This window comes from Lagenorhynchus albirostris, chromosome 3 (assembly GCF_949774975.1).
Source record: "Lagenorhynchus albirostris chromosome 3, mLagAlb1.1, whole genome shotgun sequence".
Classification (NCBI taxonomy): Eukaryota; Metazoa; Chordata; class Mammalia; order Artiodactyla; family Delphinidae; genus Lagenorhynchus; species Lagenorhynchus albirostris.
This window is the reverse complement of record NC_083097.1, coordinates 4,429,736-4,436,258: the sequence shown is the minus strand read 5'-3', so window position 1 is coordinate 4,436,258 and position 6,523 is coordinate 4,429,736. Positions and strand designations below refer to the sequence as shown.

Below are 6,523 nucleotides of genomic sequence, written 5' to 3'. Positions count from 1 at the left end.
GAAATGGAATTGCTGGGTCATATCTTGGTTCTATTTTTAATTTTTTGATCAAATTTCATACTGTTTTCGAAAAACAGTGCTTTTTCATCCTATGTTTTTAGATAAATCCTCATTGATATTTGTGGATATAATGTATTCATTCTACCTGCTCCATTAAAATTCCATCACAAGGATTTATCTCAATATCTTTAGCAAATCCCTAATTGATAGAAATTTAGATTGTTTTAAAATATATACTTACCCCTTTTGTCTGACATCTTAGTGATAACAGCTGCTCTCCCGGCTTCACTATGTCACCAAAGGACGACAAGTAGAAGAAAGATGCCGGAAAGTCAGCCAAGAAAGACAAAGACCCAGTGAAAAAAATCTGGGGGCAAGGCCGAAAAGAAGAAGTGGTCCAAAGGCAAAGTTCAGGACAAGCTCAATAACCTAGTCTTGTTTGACAAAGCAACATATGACAAACTCTGTAAAGAAATTCCCAACTGTAAGCTTATAACTGGTTCCCTGGCCAGGGCAGCCCTTCAGGAGCTCCTTAGTAAAGGACTTACTAAACTGGCTTCAAAGCACAGAGCTCAAGTAATTTACACCAGAAACACCAAGGGTGGAGAGGCCCCAACTTCTGGTGAAGATGAATGAATAGGTCCCACCAACTGTACATTTTGAAAAATAAAACTTTATTAAATCAAAAAAATAAATAAAATAAAATATGTACTTATTTGTAATAGCATAACCACAATTTTCTAATATTTACCATACTTCATATGTAATACACTTTAATGGGGTATGTGTATATGTGTGTGTGTGTCTACGTATACACATGCATGCATGTATTTTAAAAGTTTTTAGATATATTTATTTTATTTATCATTTTTTATTTATTCATTACTGAATTTGGTTTTCTAATGTTTTATTTAAATGCTTACATCTATGATCCTTGGTGACTCTTTTCTTTGTCTATACTCTCGTGTTTCATTTAGAACAAGGCTATCCTAGATTTAGAAAAGTTGCTGAGACATTTTCCTGCTCTTCTAGTATTCTGGAACAGTTTGTACATGACAGGAGTTACCTAATTCATGAAGGTTTTGTAAAATTGCCAGTAAAGTCAACTGTCCCTGATACATTTTTGTGGGTAGCTCTGAGAATTAATTCAGGGCCTATATAGGTTTTTTATATCTTCTTGTGTCAATTTGGGGTTTTAGTTTTTGGATTTTGTGGGGGTTTTGGTCAATGCCATAAAATTTTCTCTTGATATTGGCTTATAATTTTTAAACTCTGCTCTGTCTGTATTATGTCCCCATTTTACTCTTAATATTAATTTACAACTCTCTTTGTCTTGATTGATTTTGCCCAAGATTAGTTGATGTTTAAACGTTCTTTATAAAGCACCAGATTTTTATGGTTGTTGTTGACCTTCTGTAATGTTATTTATTGTATATTTCATTAATTTCTTACCTTTGTTTTATTATTTTTTCCGTCAATTTATTCCACTAATTGTTTTCTCCTAATTTAAGTTCAATACTTGGCTTTTTAATTTTCCATCTTTCTTCTTTTATGATATACAGATTTGAGTCAATCAAGTTCCCTACAGGAACTTCTTAAGCTGTACCTTAAAAGTTGCAATATATACATTTCCATTATAGTTTGGTTCCAAATTTCTTAAGTTTCATTTCCTTTTCTGATCAGTGAGATAGATAAAACTTTTTTAAATAGTTATTTCTAATGCATAGGTCTTTTATCAGGTAATTATTTATTGATTTTGAATTTTTATATTTGTCACAGAGTCAGAGAATGTGTTTTCTGTAATATCAAAAACGTTTCTAGGGCTTCCCTGGTGGTGAAGTGGTTGAGAGTCCGCCTGCCGATGCAGGGAACACGAGTTCGTACCCCGGTCCGGGAAGATCCCACATGCCATGGAGCGGCTGGGCCCGTGAGCCATGGCCGCTGAGCCTGAGCGTCCAGAGACTATGCTCCGCAACAGGAGAGGCCACAACAATGAGAGGCCTGCGTACCGTAAAAAAAAATAAAATAAAAATAAATAAAGTTTCTATATTCAGAAAATGACAGGATTACTGATAGTCAAAAAATTAATTTTCAAAGAGCTTGAAAAATACAAAGCAACTTCAGAATTTTCTAAAGGGTCAACGGAACTTAGAACAAGTCACATCAGATGATGCACAGAACTCATAACAGGACAAAATCCGCCGACACAAGTCATCATCAGGAGCATGAGGACAATGCCATGTTATGGGCAATTTTAAAGCATTGTTCTCAATGTTCTTTTAAACATTTCCAAGACCATCTGAGAAACTCTGGAAGAAAATACTTCATTGTAGTGCAGCTCCAGCCAAGATAACATTTATCTTGAAGTTCAAAGATTTTAGACTCTGTCCAGTGTTTAATATTCACCATTTAGCAGGGGAAGTACCATCTGGACCACATAAACAGGCAGTGGGTATGGAACTGGGTAGTAGAGTCTCCAAGAGCCCTTATCAGGTAGGTTCTGTGTCACAGTGCACTGCTGTGTGACCGCAGACAGACCCTCTGTTCCTGGGAGAGCAAAGCAAAGACAGCAGGGCCACAGTCTAGGACTAGGTGAGGAGGAATATGCATGATTGGTCATTTAAGGCCAAACCTAAATAAGGACTGTCCACAAAGAAGGGTCCTATCCCTCCAGGAAATTTGGGGTCACCTTCTCCCATTTTCAGCACAAATCAGATGCCTTGTGGACAACAAGGAACATCCCTGGACTCTTCCCTAAAACAGGTACAAGAGACATGGTTGACATTATCATAAGGGAAGAAAATGAGACCTGGAAATGGGTAAGAGGCAGAACCATCCATTCTACAGAAGGAAAGAGGAAGGCCTGTGTTTACGATGAACAGTGAGGATATTCTTACCCCAGAAGCACAGATCTATCACTGAGTTAGTCCCTGTGAGCACAGCAATATGCCTTCCCCCTACAGCCCACCCCTGTGCCCACGGGGCACAGCCAGCTATGTGACTGTTTTTGTCTATTGCTCATTAAATAGTGGTTCAGAAAGTAGTTCACGGGATGAAGCTAAAAATCATAAAAGTAGGTTGCACAGAGCAGGTTGTATCCACAAGGAAACATTCTCCTGGAAATATCTACATTTTAATTTTTTAATTTAAAGTATAATTTAATATCAGGGGCTGCCTAAGAATTGACCTATGAGAGTATACAAGAGGAGAGAAGGAAATAGCCTTGAAATGAGTTATTGTGACATGAAGCAACATTTCCTTCATTATATCATGTAATATTCCAGCAAAACTGAATGTTTGTACAAGGATCCCTGTTTTTGCGGGAGAATATCATTGCAATTCAGAAAGATCAACGGACTTCTCCCAGGAATGGCCTAGGTGCAAACTCGCTCCCCTGTCTCCAAAAGCCACCATCCCAGGCTGATACCTAAAATTCAGAAAAGTGTGAGCCAAATCTAATACCAAGATGTAGAAAATAAGATCTCCCAAGATTCCTGGCAGTGTTAAGATTTCCCACAGCGATGTGTTGGAGAGAGAAGTTATTTTAAGGGGAGTGTTTCACTCCCACATCCTTTCTCTCCTCCTGGCCTCTGCATGCTCTGTATGCCTTGCTCACAGCACCCTGCTCACCCCCTCTCCAACCTCTGTCAACCCCCCATGGACTTCCACAGCTGAGAGGCTGCCTTTCTGAGAAACCAGCACTTCCTTGGTGCTTCCATTGCACCCACATGCAGTGAGATGAATGGTGCCCACACAGAAGAATGCCCACCTGGAACTCCAAACGTTACCCTAATAAGGGTCTTTGCAGATGTAGCTGAGGTAAGGATATTGGGATGAGACCATCCTGGATTGGGGTGACCACTGTGACAAGTGTCCTTATACAAGACAGAAAAGGAAGGCATGGAGAGGGGAAGGCCATGTGAAAACAGAGGCAGAGATTGGAGTTATGCATCTACAAGCCCCTCTGGGAATGGGAATGCTGGGAATGGGAATGCTGGGAATGGGAATGGGAATGCTGAGCCTTTACCAGAAGCTGGGCTGATTCTCCCTCATGGCCCTCAGAAGGAGCCCCTCTGCCAACACCTTGATCTTGGACTGCTGGCTCCCAGAACTGTGTGAGAATAAATGTCCTTGTTTCCAGCCACCCGGTGTGTAGTCCTTTGTTATGGCAGCCCTAGGATCCCAGGCACCATGCTCTCCACAGTGTACCTCTTGCTGTCTGGTAACACACAGCTCCCTCACATCAGCACTCGAGCCTTCTTCTTGGGCATCTTCCCATAGTTTAGCTCAGTGCATGGCACATCCTAGATGCTCACAAGATGGCCACAGATGGCCACCTTCACTGCCCTGGACTCCATTACATGAAACCACCCTCTTCTCTAACCTGCAAACCACAAGAGCAGCCTCTCCCATTTATTGTGAACTAATCACATGCTTGGTAGTTTACAGTTCAGTGTCCCACGTCGCTCCTCTCAACAACTCAGGAAAATTATTGCTCTCCCCACTTCACAGATGGGAGAACAGAGAAGCAATGAGGTCAGATACCTGAGCCAGAGTCTCCCAGAGCTATGCCTGTGGAGGGTCTGAGTCACATGAGCCCATTTCTTGACCACGTGGCTCCCCAGCTCGAGCTGTAACTGATGAGAGAGTTAATGAGCTGTGCTAGCCACCTTGTGCTCAACACACGTTCATCGGTCATTTTATCTTTCATGGACTTGTTCAGAGTCTGCCTGATAGGAGATGGATGGGTGCAAGGTCAATGCAATGCACCAGCGGGAGCCAAGAGGAGGCGACCAGAAAGGGAGCGATACTGCCCCCTCCTGACACCAACTGCTGATGTCCCTACAGCTGCATTAATCTCTGAAAAGCCACCAGGAATAGGGAACGGATCTGCCCCCTATACAAGGACAATTTGGCCTGCCCTCTCCAAGTCCTTCACACCAGGGAGCAGCTGTCAGCTTCCTGTCCAGGTCTTCCTGCAGAATCCTGCACTCCTTGGAAGAATTTTTCCTTATTGTGAATGTGTCAGACTCTATCTAACATGTACAAATCCCAAGACAACTGACAGGATCCATTGCAGTTAAATCAATACTTTATTCATGGTCTGCACATAATTTGTAGGGGGGCAGGCACCGAAACAAAGCATTAGCCAATTTTTTTTTTTAAAGAAGATGTTGGGGGTAGGAGTTTATTAATTAATTTATTTATTTTTGCTGTGTTGGGTCTTTGTTTCTGTGCAAGGGCTTTCTCTAGTTGTGGCAAGTGGGGGCCACTCTTCATCGCGGTGTGAGGGCCTCTCACTATCACGGCCTCTCTTGTTGTGGAGCACGGGATCCAGACGCGCAGGCTCAGTAGTTGTGGCTTGCAGGCTCTACAGCGCAGGCTCAGTAGTTGTGGCTCATGGGCCTAGTTGCTCCGCAGCATGTGGGATCCTCCCAGACCAGGGATTGGACCCGTGCCCCCTGCATTAGTAGGCAGATTCTCAACCACTGTGCCACCAGGGAAGCCCTAGCCAATATTTTTTATTAGATGATAGCCAGTGTGGTGGGAAATTGTGTTTTAATTCCTCTTTTTTATGAGTTTCTGAGGAGACCAGTCAGATAATGAAGGGCTTGTTCTATCAGGCATGTGCTCCTCCACCTCTCTTGGTTGGTTCACTATTAGATCACCACTCACACATCACTCTCAGTCTCTGCTGGTTGTAAGTGTGTCTTTGGTGGTGCCCCTCAGACTACCGTGCTGTCTGGTGCCCTGAGCTCCCAACATTGGCTCCAGAAGCAGCAACCACACTGTCCTCCTAATCAAAGAAAAAGATCCAAAAAATGAATCGGACCAGAGCTGTCACGGGCAGTCTGAGCTCCATGTGGTCATTATTTTTCCCATTCACTTTCAAAGCAATGACAAATACCAGGCATCTTTCCTAACTCTCCCAACGCAAAGTCCATTTCAATCCTAGCCACAGACTACAAAACTTCTCATCTCAAATGTACCAGCGAGCATCCTTGTCGACCTTGCTCAGCAGGATCAACAAACAGCTCTGGTGCCAGACTGTCACAACAGATAAATCACCTCCCCACGGGAGCTGACACTTTGGGAAGCTGTGTGAGACAACAGATCAAGCTGCCCTAAAACTTCTCCACACCTGAACGTCTGTCCTGAGTTCCAAACACCCAGGGCTCCTTTGGAATTGATCCGAAGTCCCTTCAAGCCCACTATCCCCAGGGTACGTCACTGTGCACGGCATCCAGTTCTTCTCAAACTTGTAGGGGCTACTCAGGCACAAATATGGGATGAAGACTCTGAATGGGTGATTTGAGTAAATTAGCTTCCCACTCACACTTCCCAGTGAGGGCTGGCAACCAAACTGTCCAAGAAAAGAGCTGCTTCTTTTATATTTTTTAAGTGGAAAGACCTCTGTCAAATGTATATTTCAGGAGCATAATCTATTCCATTGGGATTATTGCTACATTTCTTATCATGAGATTAGCTACTTTTTTTTTATAGTAGGTCCTTGTTGGTTATC

The 6,523-nt window shown here is 42.7% G+C and overlaps 1 pseudogene; it reads left to right on the top strand.

Moving 5' to 3' along the window:
• The first annotated feature begins 290 nt into the window (after window positions 1-290).
• LOC132517955 (small ribosomal subunit protein eS25-like) lies at window positions 291-679 on the top strand (annotated as a pseudogene).
• Window positions 680-6,523: the final 5,844 nt, after the last annotated feature.